This window comes from Tiliqua scincoides, chromosome 2 (genome assembly GCF_035046505.1).
Source record: "Tiliqua scincoides isolate rTilSci1 chromosome 2, rTilSci1.hap2, whole genome shotgun sequence".
Taxonomy (NCBI): domain Eukaryota; kingdom Metazoa; phylum Chordata; class Lepidosauria; order Squamata; family Scincidae; genus Tiliqua; species Tiliqua scincoides.
This window is the reverse complement of record NC_089822.1, coordinates 263,101,804-263,124,866: the sequence shown is the minus strand read 5'-3', so window position 1 is coordinate 263,124,866 and position 23,063 is coordinate 263,101,804. Positions and strand designations below refer to the sequence as shown.

The following is a 23,063-nucleotide window of genomic DNA, read 5'->3' as shown; positions in this document are numbered from 1 at the left end:
AGGCATCAAAGCAACTACACAGGGGTGAAGAAGTATAAATGCTTGGAATGTGGAAAGAGTCTCAGTCACAGCTCAACCCTGACTGTGCATCTAAGAACCCACACAGGGGAGAAACCCTATAAATGCTTGGAGTGTGGAAAAAGCTTCAGTCAGAGATCACACCTGGCTCTGCATCAAAGAATCCACACTGGAGAGAAACTCTATAAATGCTTGGTGTGTGGAAAGAGCTTCAGGTGGAACCAAAGCCTGACTGTGCATCAAAGAACCCACACAGGGGAGAAACCCTATAAATGCTTGGAATGTGGAAAGAGCTTCAGTCAGAGATCACACCTGGCTCTGCATCAAAGAATCCACGCAGGAGAGAAACCCTATAAATGCTTGGAGTGTGGAAAGAGCTTCAGTCAGAACATAAGCCTGACTTTGCATCAAAGAATCCATGCAGGGGAGAAACCTTATAATTGCTTGGTGTGTGGAAAGAGCTTCAGACGGAACATAAGCCTGACTGAGCATCAAAGAATCCACACAGGGGAGAAACCCTATAAATGCTTAGAGTGTGGAAAGAGCTTCAGACGGAACATAAGCCTGACTGAGCATCAAAGAACCCACACAGGAGAGAAACCCTATAAATGTTTGGAGTGTGGAAAGAGCTTCAGTCAGAGATCACACCTCGCTCTGCATAAAAAAATCCATATGGGAGAGAAACCCTATAAATGCTTGGTTTGTGGAAAGAGCTTCAGTCAGAAAACAAACCTGACTTATCATCAAAGAACCCACACAGGAGAAAAGCCATATAAATGCTTGGAGTGTGGAAAGCGCTTCAGTTGGAACAGAAACCTGATTTTGCATCAAAGAACTCACACAGGTGAGAAACCTTATAAATGCTTGGTGTATGGAAACAGCTTCACTAAGAATCGAAAACTGACTGTGCATCAAAGAACCCACACAGGGGAGAAATCCTATAAATGCTTGTTGTGTGGGAAGAGCTTCAGTCGGAACGAAAACCTGACTATGCATCAAAGAATTCACACAGGGGAGAAACCCTATAAATGCTTGGTGTGTGGGAAGAGCTTCAGTTGGAACCAAAACCTGACTGTGCATCAAAGAATCCACACAGGGGAGAAACCCTATAAATGCTTTGAGTGTGGAAAGAGCTTCAGTCAGAACAAAAGCCTGATTTTGCATCAAAGAATCCATGCAGGGGAGAAACCTTATAAATGCTTGGTGTGTGGAAAGAGCTTCAGGGAGAACATAAGCCTGACTGAGCATCAAAGAATCCACACAGGGGAGAAACCCTATAAATGCTTGGAGTGTGGAAAGAGCTTCAGTCGGAACCGAAACCTGACTGTTCATCAAAGAATCCACACAAGGGAGAAACCCTATAAATGCTTCGAGTGTGGAAAGAGCTTCACTGAGAATGGAAAACTGACTGTGCATCAAAGTATCCACACAGGGGAGAAACCCTATAAATGCTTTGAATGTGGAAAGAGTTTCAGTCGGAAGTCACACCTGACTGTGCATCAAAGAGTCCACACAGGGGAGAAACCCTATAAATGCTTCGAGTGTGGAAAGAGCTTCACTGAGAAAGGAAAACTGACTGTGCATCAAAGTATCCACACAGGGGAGAAACCCTATAAATGCATTGAGTGTGGAAAGAGCTTCAGTCTGAAGTCACACCTGACTGTGCATCAAAGAATCCACACAGGGGAGAAACCCTATAAATGCTTGGAGTGTGGAAAGAGCTTCAGTCAGAGATCACACCTGGCTGTGCATCAAAGAACCCACACAGATAAAAACCCTAGAAATTCACCAAGTGGCAATAGTACTTCAGTTGGAGAACCTGATATTGAATGAAAGAACCCACACACGGGTAAAGCCATAGAAATTAAGAGTGAGGGGAGAGCTTTCACCATAGAGCACTGGTTTCCAAACTTTACCACCTAAAAATTTTTCACTTTGTTAGCTATTTTTTTATCTTTTTTTGAGTAAAGGTATGGGTACAGGAACGAGATGTGTATGGGTTAAAGGAAGTACAAAGGGAGAAAACATTAGGAATTCACCAAACTGTAGTTATTAGCATTTTAAATGACATCAAAAAAACCCATCAGTTACTACTTTCCTCCTTTCTATAATGTCAATACCAATATAACAAAAATTTCAGTCTAATCTAGTCTATAATTTCATGTACATTAATATATTTACTTTCGTCTATTTTGATTTTACTTAAATGACTCATAATCGTTTGTCTATCCATCTATAAAACGGATTCCATAATTGCTGTATTATTTCTATCTTACCATCCTTCAATCTTTCCGTTAAGACATCCATTTCAATAATTTCATATAATTTCTTAATCCACATATCTGTAATAGGAATTTCTGAGCTCTTCCACATCTGAGTATAGATTTATCTTGCTGCGATTATTGTATATAACAGAATGTGTCTTCTGTCATTATTACAGCTTTTAGGATAAATATTCAATAAGAATATCTCTGGTTCAAAGGGTATAACACATTTAAAAATGATTTAAATATTCATATGTATTTTTCTCCAGAATTCTTTTGCTTAGAGCAGAGCCACCACATGTGGTAAAAAGTTCCTTTCACCTCCTTATATTTCCAGCATTTATGGCATGCACCAGGATACATTTTTGCCAGCCTGTCTGGAGATAGGTACCATCTATAAAAGATTTTATAGATATTCTCTTTCATCGTTGTTGCTTTGATTATCTTCATATTTCTTTTCCACATCTGTTCCCAATTGTTCATTGTTATATTATGTCCAAAATATTATTTCCAAGGCGACAGGGGTGACTGCAACAAGTACCGCGGCATCTCTCTCCTTAGCGTTGTAGGAAAGCTGTTTGCCCGAGTTGCACTAAAGAGGCTCCAGGTACTTGCAGAGAGCGTCTATCCAGAATCGCAGTGCGGATTCCGAGCCAACAGGTCCACCACCGATATGGTATTCTCCCTTAGACAGCTGCAGGAGAAATGCAGGAAACAACGACAGCCACTCTTTATAGCCTTCATAGATCTCACGAAGGCTTTCGACCTGGTCTGCAGGGACGGCCTCTTCAAGATTCTCCCCAAGATCGGATGTCCACCCAGGCTCCTCAGCATCATCAGATCTTTCCACAAGAACATGAAGGGCACTGTTGTCTTCGATGGCTCCACATCAGACCCCTTTGACATTCGAAGCAGAGTGAAGCAGGGCTGTGTTCTTGCGCCGACCTTGTTTGGGATTTTCTTTGCTGTCCTGCTGAAGCAGGCCTTTGGAACTGCAACAGAAGGCATCTATCTCCGGACCAGATCAGGCGGAAAGCTCTTCAACCTCTCCAGACTGAGAGCAAAGTCCAAAGTCCAGCTGAAATGTCTGCGTAACTTGCTCTTTGCCGACGATGCAGCTGTCACTACTCACTCTGCCAAAGATCTCCAGCAGCTCATGAATCGTTTTAGCAAGGCCTACCAAGATTTTGGACTGACGATCAGCCTGAAGAAAACACAGGTCATGGTTCAGGATGTGGACTCACCTCCCTGCATTACAATCTCTGCGCATGAACTGGAGGTTGTCCATGACTTTGTGTACCTTGGCTCAACGATCTCCGACACTCTTTCTCTTGATACCGAGCTAAACAAACGCATCGGTAAAGCAGCTACCATGTTTTCCAGACTCACAAATAGAGTCTGGTCCAACAAGAAGCTGACGGAACATACCAAGATCCAATTCAGCCAATCTACAGAGCTTGCGTCCTGAGTACTCTTCTGTACTGCAGCGAGTCATGGACTCTTCGCTCACAAGAGGAGAGGAAACTGAAAACTTTCCACATGCGCTGCCTCCAATGCATCCTCGGCATCACCTGGCAGGACAAAGTTCCAAACAACACAGTCCTGGAACGAGCTGAAATCCCTAGCATGTATGCACTGCTGAAACAGAGACGCCTGCATTGGCTCGATCATGTTGTGAGAATGGATGATGGCCGGATCCCAAAGGATCTCCTCTATGGAGAACTCGTGCAAGGAAAGTGCCCTACAGGTAGTCCACAGCTGCGATACAAGGACATCTGCAAGAGGGATCTGGCGACCTTAGGAGTGGACCTTAACAGGTGGGAAACCCTGGCCTCTGAGCGGCCTGCTTGGAGGCAGGCTGTGCAGCATGGCCTTTCCCAGTTTGAAGAGACACTTGGCCAACAGACTGAGGCAAAGAGGCAAAGAAGGAAGGCCCATAGCCAGGGAGACAGACCAGGGACAGATTGCACTTGCTCCTGGTGTGGAAGGGATTGTCACTCCCGAATTGGCCTTTTCAGCCACACTAGATGCTGTTCCAGAACCACCACTCAGAGCGCGATACCATAGTCTCTCGAGAGTGAAGGTTGCCAACGACTACTATGTCCAATATTCTTTGCCCACAGGATCATCACCTCTTTTACCGACTCATCTTCCATTTAATAATAATAACTTTATTTTTACCCCGCCTTTCTCCTCGAAGGGACTCAAGGCGGCTTTCATGTTTAACAAATATTGGTACATCTTCTTAATATAGTGTTCCTCATTTGATAAGAATATTTTATCAAATTCTGTCTCCACTGGATAAATTCCTTATTTTTTATCTTCCATCCATCTTGTTTTGACTTGTAATTCTGTCAGCCAATCCAATTTAATCCCCTTCTCCAATAACTCTTCTTTTGAATAAAGATCTGCTTTATCATCTAATAAATCGTCATATCTCTTATTTTGTGATTCCCATATCCACATTGGCTTTGTATTTATTTCTAATGGTTTGACCCATCTCGGGATTTTCCCATAAACTTTATATCTTATTTGTTCCCAAGCAAATAACAGTGCTCTTCTTATCAAATGTTGTTTAAAGTAACTGTGGTATTTAGCTTTATCATAGATCATAAAGGCATGGGGACCAATCTGCAGATCATGTAATTCTAGTTTCAGCTCTCTAGATTTTTCCAATTTTGCCCAGTCTTTTATCCAGTTCATTGCTGCTGCATAATAATAAATTTCCCAATTAGGTATTCCAAGGCCAGCTCGCTCTTTAGCATTTTGCAATAGTTTCATCTTCACTCTTGATTTTTTTCCTTGCCAAATAAAGTTGTCCATAACTTTGTTCAATTCTTGGAAAAATGATTTCTTTAATATCACTGGGATTGTCTGAAATAAAAATAGTAATTTCAGTAACACGTTTGTTTTTATTGTTGCTATTCTCCCCAACAGGGTTAAGTTCAATCTATTCCATCTGTTTAAGTCATTCTTAATCTCCATCATTAACCTTAAATAGTTGTTTTCCATCAATGCACTGGGTTTATCTGTTAAGATAATACCCAGATATTTAACTTTATTTATAATATTAATACCAAATTCTTGTATTTGCTGTTTCTCTTGTTTTTTAACATTTTTCACTAATAGTTTCATTTTGTCATAATTTATCTTCAGTCCTGCCATTTCTCCATATTCCGTCAAGTTATCTATCAAATATTTGAAGGACTGCTTTGGATCCTCAAGAACGAAAGTGAGATCATCTGCATATGCCTGAATTTTGAATACTTCTTTTTGGACCTTCACTCCAACAATTCTTTCATCACTTCTTACTATGTTGTTCAATACTTCCAAAGTTAAAATAAATAATAATGGAGATAAAAGACATCCTTGTCTTGTTCCCTTTTGGATTTCTATCTTTCTTGTTATATCACCATTTATCTTTACTCTCGCTGTCTGTTTTGTGTATATCTTCTCTATTGCTTTATAAACTTTGGTCCAAAATTCATCTGATACATTTGTTGTATCACAAAATTCCCATTTACTCTGTCAAATGTTTTATGTGCGTCTACAAAGATTAATCCTAATTTCTTCTGTGGGTGTGCCTCAAAATATTCTATTATATTAATAATAATTCTCACTTTATTTTTTAGGTATCGTTTTGGTAAGAAGCCCGTTTGATCTTGATGTATTATTTGTAGCAGAACTCTCTTTAATCTTCTGGCTAATATTGATGCAAAGATCTTATAATCCATATTTAAAAGAGAGATCGGTCTATAATTTCTAATTTCTTTCTTTTCTGTGTCTTGATTGTGTATTAGCGTAATTAAAGCTTCTTTCTATGAGTCCGGTATATTTCCAGTTTCCCAAATATCATTAACCAAATTCTTGAATGGTAATTGTATATTCTCTTCAAATATTTTATAGCATTCAGCTGGAATTGCGTCTGGTCCAGGAGATTTCTGATTTTTCTGTCTCTTAATTGCTTCTGTTAATTCTTGCATGGAAATTTTTTGATCCAAAATTTGTTTCTGTTCTGATGTCATTTCAGCATATTATTTTTAAATAGGTAATCCTTTTGCAAGTTAGGATCTATATTGTTCTTCTTATATAATTGCTGATAGAACTTTTCTATTATAAGTTTAACTTCTGAAGATTTATGTTTTTCAGTTCCATTTTCGTCTATCAAACTGCTTATAAAGTTTTTCTGTCGTTCTTTTTTCAGTCTCTGTGCTAGCCATCTTCCAGGTTTATTTGCATTTTCAGAATAATTCTGTTTAATTAGTTTTAATTTTTTCTCAATTTCTTCGGTTTGTATAATTCTAATCTCATGTTGAAGTCTCTGTATTTTAGCATTTAATTCTTCTCTAGGTGGATTCTCTTGGAACTTCTGCTCCTTCTTTTTCAATTTTAAGGTTAGTTCTTTGATCTGTTGATTATCCCTCTTTTTTTTCCTTGCTGAAAATTTCATCATAATTCCTCTAAAATATGCTTTGCTTGTATCCCAAATAATTTGTGGTCTTATTTCTGGGTGATTATTTATTTTAAAAAACCAAGTCATTTCCTCTTTAGCTAATTTTACAAAATTCTTTTCTTTCATATCAATAATGTTCAATCTCCAGAACCCTTTCCTCCGAGATTTATTAAGTTTTAAACTGATTGGATTATGATCTGCAAAGGTGTTTGGTAATATTTCTGCTTTGAATATATCTGTCATTGCTGTAATCCAACACATATCTATTCTGGAACATACTTTATGACGTGTTGAAAAGTGAGTATATTGCTTTTTTCCTGGATTTTGGACTCTCCGTGTGTCAATCAGATTAGACTCCTCTGCTGGTTGTAAAAAAGATTTAGGTAAGTTTCCTCCTTTCCTCTTATTTGATCTATCTAAATTCATGTCAAACGTTGAATTAAAATCACCCAACAAAATCAGGTCATATTCATTTAAAGGAACCAATTTTCTGCGTAATTTTTCATAAAATTTTTCACGTGAGTCATTAGGAGCATATATATTTACCACTAATAATTTCTTTTCCAGATATGTAATTTCTGCTATCAATATTCTGGCATCTTCGTCTGCATAAATCAATTTTGGATTCAACCAGGGTTTAATATATAAAGCTACTCCTTTTTTCTTCTTTTTTGTTTCTGCCATATAAAAAAGTTTGCCTAATTCCTTATTTTGTAAAAGATTCCAATCTTTTTTCAGCATATGGGTTTCTTGAATTGCTATTAAATCTTTATGATAAGAACATAAGAACAGCCCCACTGGATCAGGCCATAGGCCCATCTAGTCCAGCTTCCTGTATCTCACAGCGGCCCACCAAATGCCCCAGGGAGCACACCAGATAATCTTTCACCAAATGCCCCAGGGAGCACACCAGATAATCAGATGATCTTTCTCTAACTGATGGAATATCCTCTTTCTCTTTTGTGGTGAGTTTCTTTCTTGTTGGCATCCTTCAGTCTCGGAAGACTATGGTGTCAAGCTCTGAATGGTGGTTCTGGAACAGAGTGTCCTCTCCAGTGCGCGAAGCCTGGGTGAAGTAGATATGGAGGATAGGCTGTTACCCATGCAGCAGATCCCCCCTCTCCACGTCGCTGAAATGGTCCAATGGAAAGGCAGAGGCCAATACGGTTGGTTCCAGAGGCGTCACAGGAGTTGCCAGAACAGGACTGTGTTCAGCCATGAACTGCCTCAGGGACTCTGGCTCCGGATTTTGCCTCGAGGTTGACTCCTGAAGCCTTTTCCATAACTGGATGTAGCCACAAGGCAGTGGAGGTTTGGGATCAGAGTTTTCCTGTGGTGAGTTTAGTCTGTTAAGATTTATAGATACAATATCCAGTTGGGTATCTGGCATCATTATTCTATATTTTTCTTTTTTATTTTCATTTCTCTGCTTGGTTGGCATCTTTGTGATTTCGTCTTAATAATTTCTTTTCAAATTCTTCATCCTGGTCCTCTTCCTCTTCTTCTTCCTCCTCTTCTTCTTCTTCATCTTCTAAACTGTGATAGACTAGATCACAGAATTCTTCTGATTCTTTCTCTAAATACGTTGTGTTCTCTGGTGTCTCTTTGTTTTTTCTTAGACCATAATTATCTTTGCTTACATCTTCTTGCAGTTCTTGTTTCTCTTAATCTCCTCTAAAAGTCTCCAAGAAGTCTCTCGTTTTCATTATTGAGGTGATACTATATCTTTTTAATTGATATGTAAAAACTAAACCTTCTGGCAGCAGCCATCTGTATCTCACATTCTCTCTTCTCAAAAATGATGTGAGGGTCCTATATTGAAGTCTCTTTTGTCTTTATGCTCCATGGGGTTTCCCTTAAAATTCTCACAGTTTCCCCCAACCATTAATGTTTTCTCCATCACCACTTGTTGAACCATATCTCTCACCCTTTCTTGTGTAAACATCATTATTTCTCTTGGGAAATTGTGAGTTCTTGCATATGGAGATCTAAGCCTATACACTGCATGCAATCCTCCTTCAAGAAGTTCTGTCTCAAATTCAGTTTGCTCTCCCAGCCAATGAATAATTGTTGATCTAATATCTTCTTGTTTTCCTTCTGGATAATTCTGAATGCGCAACATATACCTTGCCTGTTCAAGCTCCAGCAGCATCACGTTTCTTTCTAGGGTCTGGTTTTTTTGTTCTGTCGCTTCAATACGTTGGGTAAGTTGCTCAATCTTTACCTGGTCACTTTTTACTTGTTCTTGCATCTTATTCAGCTCTTTCTGTTTTCTATTGACCTTTTTGCATGTCTCCTTTGCCGTCTCGTCCATCTCTTTCGATTTAATTGATAATTGGTCCAGTTTCCCCGTCAGATTTTTATCTAAATCAGAAATCTGGGTCTGCATCTGCCTTGTCTCTTCACGAAAATCTCTAAGAAAATCTGTAATTCCTGCTTGTTCATCTTTCTTTCTGTGCTTTTCTCAAGAGTTAGCATTGTCTGGATCATTGAACTCATAGTTGGAGATGCTTTATGTCCTTTTATTGACTGTCTCCTAGGGTGCTCCATTATATATTAAAGCAAGAAGACATGAACAGAGAATCAAATACAATGTACCCAGAGCAGTCTCTATCAGCCTTATGCAGATATCCACTATATCAGTTCAATAAATCAAAATCTCAACAATGTTTACAGTATTAATCTCTCAGTTTAATGCTTATTCACCCCCTACGCAGATAGTTCCAGAGTAGCAACACATTAATCTTATATAACTTCTCCACTAGATGTCTCCCTACTCCATGATATCCTTTAAGGTGTTTCAAATGTCTCTTAATTGTCTGTTAATTGTCCTTTGTTGGTTGTTGATTGGTGCATATCAAAGCAGCTGGAAATTCTCAATGGTTCACTCTTTTTTCCCTAAAGCTCTTGTTTTCTTGACCAATCTTATTTAGTCTTTATAATTGCGACTAAAGGCAAATCACAGTCTCTGAAGTGGGTTTCTGAGGGGATGCAGAATCCAAAAGCCTCTTTGCTTCCTCCTCTCCTCATTAATAAAATCCCCTCAGAGTCTTTAAGCAACTACCTGCCGTCTGTCCAGCTGCCTCTTCAAAGACACCGAATTTCAAAAGCTGTACTGTACTCCTCTTGAAGGTAGATCAGAAAAACAGCCTGGAGCGTTTTCTCCTTCCTTATAGCTGCAGTCCAAGCGATCATCTTCTGCCATCATCTGCCATCATCTTCTGTCTGCTGTCTGCTTTCCGACTGAGCTGTTCCCAGGAGAAGTTGGACTCGGAACAATGGCGAGAAGCCACACAGCTGTCTGAACCAGGGGTGTCAAGCATAAGGCCTGGGGGCAGGATGTGGCCCGTGGAACATCTTTCCCTGCCCACAGGATCTCCCAGCACCACTGTCAGCTGCTGAGCTGACCCTAAACCTAACCGTAAAATTCTTACTGTAAAAAGTGGGTCCCGATGCTAAATGTGTGAGAATCACCGATATATAGACTTGTGAAGATATGCCAAGGTTTTTGTGGGATATATGCGGGTCACAACTTTGACTTTATATCTTTAAAGTTTGGTGTGGATTGCAATCCAGATTGTTTTCGGATAAAGTCTCTCTTCGATGCTGGAAGTGCTCTTTCCCATTGCATCGGAATGATGTGGCAGTGGATTATAATGGAAATACTGAGACGGTGTATACTGGAATACTGGGGTGGTGCGTTTGTTTTTGTTTCGCCTCTCTCCCTGTGGGAAATTGACTGTACTGTGCTGTTAATTTACAGTCCTTCTGTAAGAAAGATAAGAGCGGTCCTCAAGTGAGGTTGGCATGGCCAACTTGAAGTGGAAGTAACTGTAAGTAAGGAGATCAATACGCTGCGGACATCTAGTGGATTAAAGGGAAATTGCAAGAAAAGGACTTCTTTTTAAACATCTCCTTTCTGTGGTATTCTATCTAAACCAACACAATTGGTTTGTGATGTGATGAATAGATATGAATAATTGATTTGAAAGTGATAATATTTGATATCTGAGTCTCACAGGTGAGAGAAGAAATAAGGATGGGCAAAGGAGCTAAAGGAGTTCGAAGCACACCAGTCTCGGAACTGGGTCTGGGAAAGTTGTTGAGTCAAGAAGACCCTAAAGGAAAAGATTGGAAACAAATAATGCAAGAAAATATGGAGAAATTACTTGCAATGGGACAACCACGAGCAAATCAATCTTCACAGGTTCAAGTCCGTTTGGAAACTCTCACTCAACAAATGAATGAGTTCTGTGTGCAGTTGAAAGAAACGAAGAGACAAACAAGAAAACAAACAAAAGATGAGGAAATGGGAAGAAACGACAATGAAAGATGAAGCTACAATAGTGGATATAGAAAAAAATCAACAGGATGAAGAGGCAACATTAACCGAGATCCAGATTGAGAAAGCAACATGGATGTGAAGAATACAAAACTTGCCAGAACAGAAAGGAGAAGATACACTTCAGTTAATCAGTGAATTAATAGCAGATTGGATTGATTGCCCAAAGGTTGATTTACCAAGATTTAGATACAGTAAGAAGAATCAGTACATTATATATAAGAAAACATGATCTGCCCAGGGAAATCCATGTGAGATTCATCAGAATTGGCTACAGAGATAAATGACTGAAGATATCACAGGAGAAAGAGTGGATGGTTGATGGAAATAGAATTAAAATATTGAAGCGTGTCCCGTGGAGAGTCAGAGAGAAGCGAAAGAAGATTGAAAACTTAGTAAAATTCTTGCGAAGAAATAATCTCATACAGGTGGCTTTTACGGAAGGTAAAAGGATAAATGATAATAAGAGGTGAAAGTAGAAGAGAAATTAGAGTAGGAGATATAGTATGATTAACTAGCAGAAGTGGCATATGGTATTCTGCACTCCCAAATATATGTGTATGTTTGTATTGTTTTGTATTGTTGATGTAATGTATTGTTGATGGTTGTGATAAAAAAATATAGAATAGAAATTAGGAATGTCTCATTTATACTTGTACAGCTTAAAATAATACTCAAACATACAGTTGTGATGTTCCCTGAACCTTCCTCCTTCCTCTCTCAGAGCAATAGAGCTACTGGTCATATAACAAAACCGATTGGACAAAAGGAGGTAGCTCTTCACACAGCATGTAGTTAGCCTGTGGAATGCTTTCCCACAAGGTGTAGATAGGGTCACTGGCTTTGATGGCTCTAAAAGTGTTGTCATCCACAGAGTGGCCGTTTGCCATCACCATGCCGATATGCTGCCAATTGGCCAGTGTGATGCACTTGGCATCAGTGTCATTGCCGGGGCTGACCGACTCTATGTTCTGCCAAATTCTCGACTCCTGCCGACCACGGCAATTTGTCCCGTCCAAATATCCCAACTCCCTTTTAATGCCTGCTTTTTGGCTAATTAACACCTTCCTTTTCCAGGAACAACAGCTGCAGTGTGCAATGGAATGAACACAGAACTCCTTATCTATAGCAATTAACAAGAATTTATTGCTACAAACACATACACTCCCTGCAAGTCCTCTTGTCCAGAGGCTTTCCCTCCCCCAAAACTCCACTTAACTCCGTGGGTGAAGGTCTGACGCCTCCAGTCCAAGTCCAATCCGGTCTCCAAAGCACAGTCCAGTCTTCTGCAGTAGAGTTCCTCCTCTCCAGCAGTGTGTCTCCTCCAGCAGGGTCCTGGCAGTCCTCTCTTCCTGTAGGTCTGGGTCAGGTAGCCCTCTTGGTCAGCGTCCGGCTTCCGGCTGGGTCAGCATCCTGCTTGGCCAGCCCTTTGCTCCTTCAGAAACTGCCTTTTATCCTGCAGCCCCTTGTTAAGTCCAAATTCAGCTCAGCTGTGAGATACCTTGTTAAGTCCAAGTTAGGCTCAGCTGAGCCATCTCTTCAGTCCATAAGTCCACGTCCATTCAAAGTCTCATCAAGGTCAAATGAAGCTCAGGTGTCCATCCAGGTCTCCATTGGCCTTGATTGATTACAGCTGTGGAGCCAGCCCTGCCCTTCCCAGAGCTGTCAAACAGCTGTCAAAACATGGGATCACTGTCAACACCACATCATCCACCTGATGATCTTCTGATCTTCCATTACACTCTACTGAGCTGGAAGGATGGGTATGGGGGCCCTGGTACCAGTCAGTGATGTATTCAGGTCTTTCACTTCCAGGCTGAAGGCTGGGAGCCCAAAAAGGAGGTGATGGTGGGGTGTGGGGGAGGGGCAGGAGTTTCAATAAATGGAGGGAGGTAGAAGAGTGGAAGGAGTGAGCAGGGAGAGGGAGACCTGAGAGAGCTGCAACTGAGGGCAGAGGCACAAAGAAAGGGGGAGAGAAGGGGAGGAAGAAGAACAAGGAGGAAGGGGGGAATGCAGCAGCGAGGGAAGTCAGAGGTCTGTGCTCAGGTGCATGGAGGTTGCATGTAGTCATTATGGCTTGTGACCTCCACAAAATGGTCCAATTACCTTTGAAAGCCATCTAGGCCAGGTGCCATCACAACATCCTGTGGCATGAAGCTTGTAATGGTTGGTCCAAGGTCTGGCTGCCATTTTCTGTGTGCCTGGGAGCTGTCTGCTCTCTGACTGAGCTGAACAATGCTATCTGACTCGGAACAATGGCGAGAAGCCACACAGCTGTCTGAACCAGGAGTGTCAGACTTAAGGCCTGGGGTAGGATGTGGCCCGTGGAACATCTTTCCCTGCCCTCAGGGTCTCCCAGCACCACTGTCAGCTGCTGAGCTGTGGTGAGGTGTCACTGCTGAAAGGGCAGCCCCACAATAATCGGGCTGTCCCATGTCTTGAAAATATGATCAAGATTTGCATATTTTGGCCAGCCTGATGCTTCCAGGGAATCGGAAGGCAACAGTCTTTCCTTGCTGTGTGCTTATTCAATTACACCTTGACAGCTCTGAAGTGTTTTTGTCACTGCAGGTCCAGCTGCAAGGAAAGCTTCCCCTGGAGGCCTTGTGCCTGTCACCCAGCTATTGACAAGCCCAGGAGATCAGTCAGAAGAAAGAGAGGGGGCCAGCTTCACCTGCAGCCTTGCTCTTTTGATCCAAGTTCCAGGGTTGGAGAGAGAAAAAGGGGGTGGGGGGGGTGGGAGAGATTTGACAGAAAGGGGTCTTTCCTCTCTCATTCTCCCCACTCTAGGAACTCCCTTAACCCTTTTCAGGCTCAATTAGGAAAGCAAACACATCTGACTCTGAGAGGGGCGGAGGGAGAGAAGGGGAGCAGATGCTCTGATTCCTAGAGAAGGGCCAGAGAGTGAGATGGGAGGATGTTTAAAGAAAGAAGAAGAAGTCAGTTTTTCCTCCTGTCCCACCTCCCTCCACTTTGTCTTTGCGGAAGGGAAATGGCATGTCCCTCTGTCCCTCCCTTCCTGGCATTGGAGCAATGGGGCAGATTCTGAGATCTCAAGGAGAAGGTGAATGGAGTAGTTGGGGAGAAAATATACGAAGTGAGGGAGAGGGGAACATGCAAACAGCAGCGAGTCTGATTCTGGATCCGTCCAAAGACCCATGGAGTCAGCAGCATTCCAACTGTGGCCACCAGGAAGCCCCAAAGCAGCTTTTTTGTCCCCAGTGGTATACTGCTGCTGTCCATGGAGGTTTTACATTACTGGACCAAGAGTTCATTTACTTTTCTTCTTCTTTATTAGAATGTAAGAATTCTGGTTGGATCAGACTCAAGGTTTGCCAAGCCCAGGCAGATGTCTGTGTGTGGCCCCCAAACAGGGTAGGGAGGCAGGTCCTCCGAGAGGGGTTTTATCATGGGATAGAAAGCTTCTTTGGGGCCCAAAGGGGGAGGGGAGAAGATGAAACAGAGTGCAGGAGGGTGGTGACAAGGGAGGGCAAGCCCTTCCCCATAGTCAGCAGAGAACACCACCTGAGTATCTCTGGCCAGATTACCAGGAGAGGCAGATGCTTGCAGGACAGAGCTGAACCTGCCACTCTCCCTTCTGCACCCCAGTCCAATGCCCAGATCTTGTCCTCCTTTGCAGTGGGTCCAGGGTGGCAGCGAATCAGGGGCACCCAGAAGCCTCCTCCCTCCCCAAAGGCTGCAGCAAACTTAGGGTGAGCGTCTTTGGCAAAGGCAACAAAGAACTACATCTCCCAGCATGCTCTGGATCCAGGGGGAGGGCAGTGCTCAAGCATTCCTGGGACTCATGTTCCGCCTCTCTTGCCTGCTTGGAGGAGGTCTTGGCGGAGGCTGGCAAAGGAGAAGGACCTGGTTGCTCTGCTACCCCCAAGCACAGGCAGGATCTTCCCTTTGCACTCTGCACTGGAGGAGAGTCTGTGGCTGCAGAGGTGGGTGGTCTGTGCGACACCCAGGAATAGTGCAGGGGGGAGGGGAGGCTCTTCCTTGGGTGCATTCAGAGTACCTGGCCTGTTGCACTGGGGAGGGGGGAATGGCTTGCCTGTGAACCTCCCTGTACTGGAGGAGGGAGGGAGAGGACCATCCCCTGTCTTGAACACAGATTCTCTTTGGGGAAACTTGCCAGAAATGGCTGCGCCAATGAACACAACCACAAAGATGGTTGCAGTTGGAATGGGGGTTGTTTAATAGTACACAAGAAAGTCATTTATAGGCCACCTCTTGTTCCTATCACACATTTTCCAACACAACACCTGATGCTAGAATTTCTTCAGAGGTTGGGGAAGAGAGGAGACCAAAATCCAGACCTCACCTTGAGACTTTCACTCCAGAATGTCTCCATCTGCTGCTTTCCAGACTTTGGGACAGGATGTGATGCTGAGAAGACCCAGCCCTGACATGCCTTGTTCTTTCTGCTCCCGCAGACTGCAGACTGGCAACCCGGATTCAGTGTGGATCAGCTCTTCCTCTCTCAGACTTCCAAATGGGTACCGCAGATCCAGCTCAGGTATGGCGTTTCAGGAGTACGTTGGTAGTTTTGTGGTGGGGAGCCAGAGCAGGACAGTTGTGACACATGATAAAGTCTTGCTGCTTACAGGCAATACAGATGGTGAAGCAAAAGGCCACTGTGAACATTTAAAATGTTGATTTCTCAAGTATCTCAATGGAAAAAATTAAGATTAAGTCATTTCTGCCCAACTGTGCATCTACGCAATTTCTGTGCATTTCTGTGCATCTACGCAACAAGGATCAAACGGGTACACTTGTGGGTTGGGCAGAAATGGGTTAAGGATGGAAGGAAGTTGAAAAAAAGGAGTTCTAGATAGACTATTGTAATTTCTCAAACTGTGAGTCAGGATCCACTAGGACAATTTCAGGTGGGCCCCATTCATTTCAATATTTTATTTTTTATATATTAGACTTGATGCTCCCCTGGGATGTGACTGCATTTGGGGAAATGTGACGGACCTGTACTTTTTACAAGCTACTATGTATATCCTTTTAACAATGATAGTCAATGGGACTTACTCCTGTGTAAGTGTGGGTAGGGTGCAGCTTAGGATTGTTTAAAATTTCCCTGCTTTGTGATGTCACTTCCAGTCATGACATCATTTCCGGTGAGTCCTGACAGATTATCTTTCTAAAAAATGGGTCCCTGTGCTAAATGTGTGAGAACGATTCTGGTCTACTGGTCTAAGCAGTATTGTCTTCAGCAGGTCTGTGGCCTTAACAGGAAGCTACAGACCTCCTGCTGCAAAATTTTCCATGACAAATCCAAGTTCACCATCCAGGGCAGGAATACTCTGCTTCACACATAGGAAGTGGAGATATGGAGCCAGACCCTCAGTCTGCCTCTCCAGGCTGTGTATTCAGACTGGCAGCAACACCCCAAGAGTCCCAGGCAGGGCCTGGCTTGGCTGAAATCCTGGACACTTCAGTTGGAGATTTCACAGATTGACAGCACAATCCTAAATTGTGCCTGCAGCGGTCCCTTCACTGGCCAAAGGTGTTGCAAATGTGCCATGTGGAAGATATGAACACCATAAGAGTAGGCAGGCCTGGCAGAATTGGGGCAAAAAATCAAAACTTTAGATATAGGCTGATGGGTTCTGAGCTGTCTGTGACAGATCAGGAGAGAGATCTTGGGGTGGTGGTGGACAGGTCGATGAAAGTGTTGACCCATTGTGTGGTGGCAGTGAAGAAGGCCAATTCTATGCTTGGGATCATTAGAAAAGGTATTGAGAACAAAACGGCTAATATTATAATGCCGTTGTACAAATCGATGGTAAGGCCACACCTGGAGTATTGTGTCCAGTTCTGGTCACCACATCTCAAAAAGGATATAGTGGAAATGGAAATGGAAAAGGTGCAAAAGAGAGTGACTAAGATGATTATGGGGCCAGAGCACCTTCCTTATGAGGAAAGGCTACGGCGACGTTTGGGCCTCTTCAGCCTAGAAAAGAGACGCCTGAGGGGGGACATGATTGAGACATACAAAACTTTGCAGGGGATGGACAGAGTGGATAGAGAGATGCTCTTTACACTCTCACATAACACCAGAACCAGGGGACATCCACAAAAGTTGGGAGAGTTAGGACAGACAAAAGAAAATATTTCTTTATTCAGCGTGTGGTTGGTCTGTGGAACTCCTTGCCACAGGATATGGTGATGGCGTCTGGCCTGGACGCCTTTAAAAGGGGATTGGACAAGTTTCTGGAGGAAAAATCCATTACGGGTTACAAGCCATGATGTGTATGAGCAACCTCCTGATTTTAGAAATGGGCTCTGTCAGAATGCCAGATACAAGGGAGGGCACCAGGATGAGGTCTCTTGTTATCTGGTGTGCTCCTTGGGGCATATGGTGGGCCGCTGTGAGATACAGGAAGCTGGACTAGATGGGCCTATGGCCTGATCCAGTGGGGCTGTTCTTATGGTACCCTGCTGGTGCTCTATCCAGGCCACTGGCAGAGGTACATATGCCGCTGAGCGGAGCAGCAGTTTTGGAAGGGGGATGAAAGTTCAGGATGTGCGGAGGGGGTGTTTCTGGGCAGGGGCAGATTGGGGGGTGGTTGAATTGGGCCTGGGAGGGGGGCAGGATCAGCAGGTGCCTCCTCTGCTGTATTCTGACCTCTCTCCAGGACAAGCCAGTGTTACACTAGGATGCTTGGACTTCTGCTAGCTATATAGCTGGTGGAGATTCGAGTAACCCCATAGGTCTGGCTGGGATGTTATTTGTGGTAAGAGGAAAAACTCCCTTCTAGCCACCTCCTAAGCTGCACTGGCTGCTCTGCAGGCCTTGGTTGTGCCAGTGCAGTTGAGGACTGGGCTGCCCATCACTGAAGAATAAGGCCTCGCTCCTTGAAAGCCTGGACAGGATATTGATGAGAACTGTCCTCTCCCAGCAAATCATCCGAAATCTTCCCTCCTGACAGCAGCCATGTAAGCAGAAGGGAATGTAAGAAAGCAGAAGCCGTGTAAGCAAAATGCCAATGACAAGAGCAAATGCCCGAAATCCTTGTTCAGCTTTCCCCAAACATTTTTACATGTACATCTGTGGAGTCTAAACTGCTGAAAAAACTATCTGAATACATGATCAGGAAAAGATTATACTTGATACCTGAAAATACTTGCAGGCTTCTTCTGGTGAGGAAGGGAAGTGTCGATGTTGTGTCTGGATTGGGAGCCACTCCTTTCCTGCCTGTGCCGGAGATGCGGAGGAAGGTCTGGGGTCCTGGACACTGTCTGAGGGGGTTTTGTTCTTGCAGGGTCCGGTGATTTTTGAGGATGTGGCCGTGCATTTCACTGAGAAAGAGGCAGCTCTGCTGGACCCAGACCAAAGAGCCTTGTACAGGGAAGTCATGCTGGAGAATTACCGGAATGTGGCCTCTGTGGGTAAGGGGGCTCCTTCCATCATGTGGCCACTGGCTTTTTCTAGCCCTTTTCCTTTTCAGGAAGACATTTTTGCTGCCTCTAAAACAGGAATTGGCACCCTACGGCCCATGAGCTGGATCTGGTCTGCCAAACAACATCGCCCAGCCCTGTGAGGCCCCAAACCCAGTGAAAGGCCCCTGCCCCAAAGACCATGCTGTGCCTCCCTCTCCCCTTTTCTTCCTTCATATATGGCAGATACAAGGCAGGGGGGAGTCGATATCATGATCATGGGGTTGAAGCTCTCCGCTAAGGAGATGGCGAAGCCATTCAGCGCATAACTGGGGCACTGATGGCACTGCCGCTGCCAAGCTTATGGGGGGGGGGGGGAAGAGCACTCCAACCTTAAAACTCCAGCATTCATCTCTCTGTGGTTCAGACCCTGTGATTCTGAGGTTTGCTTAGAACACAGTATGAGTAGCATACAGCTTGCTATGCTTGACGGAATGTGCTACTCACGAGTCATGAGACTCTGCACCACAGAGATGAAACTTAACTGGGAATCCCCAGCATCAGCTCTCATGCCACAGGGCAAGACTCCAAAAGGCCCTGAGAAGGAGGTGAAGGAGGTGAGCCCAGCAGCCTGGAGCAGCAGCACCAAACAGGTAGAACCAGCTTGACTTGCAAAGTGCCCACAAAGTGTGGAACACGAGGCGATATCAGGGTCAAGGGCCCACCTCTTCGGGGGGGGGGGGACAGCAGTCACAGAGCCAAGCCAGATGGATCAGCCTCCTGCATGAACTTGAGCTGAACTAAACTGCATGCATACACTGAACTGGAGCAGGATTCAGTGCACATCTATTCAGAAGTAAGTCCCACTGTGTCCAGTGGGGTTTCTCTCCTGAAGGAATAGGACTGCAGCCTTCAGGCCTCAACTGGACTGTTGTGCATGGCTGTGGTCATGGCGGGGGCGGGGGGAGAGGAAAAGGGCAAATCATTTTCCAGAGAGGAAGTTTAGGGGCTGGTCATGTGTTAGTGCTGTGATCTGTTCTTGCCCCATGTTTTAAGGGGGACGTGTTGAAGCTGGCGCAGGGTGCACACCCTCCATTTCGATTCCTTGGAAATGTCTGAGTTTTGTCTGCCTCACAGTTGTGTGTCTTTCGTACTTGTGGCATAAAGTACAGGTGCAGCCTATTTATCCACTGATTTTTTATCTGCTATTTAACCCCTGCTAATTGGGTAAGAGGCACTTTTTCAAGTGGGTGCTCCTTTTTTTTAGCAGGGGGAGAGTAACTGGCCCACCTCACCCCAGCAGTGTCTGTTCTACTGGCTGTCTGCTGGTATTCTTTTTGCATCTTTTTAGATTGTGAGCCCTTTTGGGACAGGGAGCCATTTAGTTATTTGATTTTTCTCTGTAAACCGCTTTGTGAACATTTAGTTGAAAAGCGGTATATAAATACTATTATTATTATTATTATTATTATTATTATTATTATTATTATTATTATTATTATTATTAATAATAATAATAATAATAATAATAATAATAATAATAATAATAATAATAATATCTGCAGATTTGTCTCAATTCGAATGGGGTGGGGGAACCAAAAGTCACACACACCTTTGCCTCCTTTGCCCTGCGCTAGTGTTTCACTCCATTTCCAGGCAGCCCAAACACTGCAAAAAGGCTCTGCCTTGCCCAGGCAGGGAAATAGCCCTGGAGCCCTTGAAGAGGTTCCCCTTGCAAAGGAAAAGTAACACTCCTGGAGCCCCTGAGCCAGCAAAGAGGCTGAAGAAGGGAAGGGGGGACTGAAAATCTCTGTAGCCAGAACACGTGCAGTAAGGTGGAGCTCTCTCTCTCTCTCTCTCTCTCTCTCTCTCTCTCTCTCTCACAGGGGCAGGTGTGGTAGGAACAGAGGAAATTGCTTTAAAAAACCCAGGGAGTGTTTGCCAAATTCCCCCCCCCCCCATTGAGATCATGCAATCACCAAAACAAGCAAGCAAAGCACTCACCTTCCCAGCAAGCAAAGCATGAGCTTTAGCCTACAATCCTCTCCACACTTTCCTGGAAGTAAGCCCCATTGACTACAATGGGGCTTACTTCTGAGTAGAAACGCATAGGGCTGGACTCTTAAAAGATCAGCTTCCCATGTGAAAGAAACCGGGCAGCTGGCAACCGGGAAGGCTGAGTACGGAGCTGAGGAGAGAGGAGGAGATTGATAAGAGCTGCCTTAGTTTCCTTGCATCCGGACGTGTCAGGCTGCAGTGTATTTGCGTAACTCTATGGAATTTAGCACAACACGTTTTTTGTTAATCAAGCCGAGTCACGAAACGGAACTAATGCAGATAAATGGACTCCACCTGTATAGCTAAACTCCCAGGCGTTCTCTTTCATTTACCAGCCATAATTTAAGTTGTGTGTCTAATTCAAATTAGAAGCTGTGCTTTGTAATAATAAATACTGTAACTTTAATTATTTTATTATTACTTAAGTAAAACAAACATTCATAGTTAGTTGGGTTTTATTATTATTCCCTTCATTAATTAGATATAGGGACGAACGCAGCTCACTCTCCACTCCCAGACGCGGCCTTTGGTCGTGGTCCAGAAGAAACTTGCCAAGCCCTGCTGTCAAAGAATGATTTCACTCCTTTGGTTTCTTCTCTGCCTTCACAGGGAGAGCTCTGAGGGTTCAAGGACCTTAAGCTGAACTTATTGTTCTCTTCTGCTTCCCAAGGGCGATTTCCAGCCGCCAAGCCTGACCTAGTGGCCCGGCTGGAACGGGGGGAAGATTCGTGGGTACCCGATGCTCAGGGACTGGATGAACAGGCCTCTGGCTTTTGTTGGGGTAAGCAATCAAAACCCAAGATAAAAATGCAGCTATCCCTTTCATGAAACATTTCCACAACTTTTATGCCATCGTTTTAACATAAAAACTTCAGAAGAGCCGTGCCGCATCAGGACATAGGCCCATCTAGTCCAGCTTCCTGTACCTCACAGTGACACAGGACAGCAAGAGACCTGCACCCTGGTGCCCTCCCCTGCATCTGGCATTCTGAGGTAACCTACTTCTAAAATCAGGGGGTTGCACATACCCATCACGGCTTGTAGCCTGTGATGGAACGTTTCCTCCAGAAATTTGTCCAATCCCCTTTTAACACCATCTAGGCCAGCTACCATCACCACATCATGTAGCAAGGTGTTCCACAGACTAATTATCCACTGGGTAAAGAAATTTTTTTCTTTTGTCTGCCCTCACTCTCCTGACACTCAGTATTAGTGGATGTTCCCTGGTTCTGATGTTGTATGAGAGGGAAAAGAGCCTCCCACTATCCACTCTGTCCATTCCCTAAATAATTTTGTACATCTCAATCTTGTCCCCCCTCATGTGCCTCTTTTCTAGACCGAAGACACCCAAACACTGCAGCCTTTCCTCATAAGGAAGGTGCCCCAGTCCGGTCATTTTGGTTGCTCCCTTCTGCACCTTCTCCATTTCCACTATATTCTTTTTTTGAGATGCGTCAACCAGAACTGGACGGGATTGAACCTTTCTCCCTGCTGTGGTGCTTCACATTCCCCTCCTTCTGTGGCAATGCATTCAAAACCTTTCCTGGCCTGCCCCAGCCACAGTGGCACTGCCCACTCTAGCACTGGCTGGATTCTTACCAACTCATCCTGCTTGGGGTGGAGAGCAGGCTTATCTGCCTAATCTGTGATCTTGTTGAGATGGAAGGTGGGCGTCATTCAAGGCAGCCCTTCTCCAGTGCACCTTGGTGGACATTCTGCCTTCTCTGTCACGACAACTGCCAAAGGTATTAGCATTGACTCACAGAATTCAGGGCCACAAGATGTGGTGGTGGCACAAAGCAGATAGCTTTGAAAGCAGTGGGAAAGATCCTTGGGAACAAGTTGTATCCATTACTACTAGTCACAACGGCTGTGTGGAACCTCTAGGTTCAGGATTTCTTTTGAAATCAGAAGCAACAACAGGAGAGGACTGCTGGCCAAGATGATCTGTCTTGGTTCCCCTGAGCCCTCTGGCCAACGCTGGAAGCAGGAGGCTGGTCTCTGCAGACCTGTGGTTGTGTCCAGCAGGGCTCTTCTTTTCTATTTTTTAAAGCGTTTTTGCAACTGCATTTTCCTTGTCAGGGCAGCAGGGGAGGATAGCCCTTGCGTTCCCGGTAGCAGAGTGGCACTGGAGCTTAGGGAGATAGCACAAGAAGTAGGCGATCCGAAACAGAGCCAAAGAAGGAGACACAGGCTTGTTTGTTGCAGGAGCTTGTATTGGTCAAGGAGCAGGCAGAACAGGAGTCGGTCAAATGACCCAGAAGTCAGGGACACAGCAGGTCACAGTCACGATAAGCAGTCCAAGTCACAGAACAAACCAGCAGCAGGACACTCAGAAACTCCACCACAGCAACCCACATTTTGTCTCTGTTCTTGCCCCATATACTGGGGCCAGCCAATCAGAGTCAGGTGACCTCATAGTCACAAGACAGTCTTGTGACCCACTCTGATTGGCTGTCCAGTGGTGCATTGCACCATTCCTCCATACCCCACATGACTCAGCATTCATCTCTCCCCTGCAACAGGTGCAGTT

The 23,063-nt window shown here is 44.1% G+C and overlaps 1 protein-coding gene and 1 pseudogene across 1 annotated transcript in view; both read left to right on the top strand.

Annotated features, from left to right (window-relative positions):
* Nucleotides 1-23,063, top strand: part of LOC136640361 (zinc finger protein 585A-like) — a 474,925-nt gene that overhangs the window by 275,246 nt on the left and 176,616 nt on the right. The gene's annotated exons all lie outside the window — the stretch shown is intronic.
* The window catches only part of LOC136640516 (zinc finger protein 208-like), a 163,825-nt pseudogene that overhangs the window by 136,964 nt on the left and 3,798 nt on the right, over nt 1-23,063 (top strand).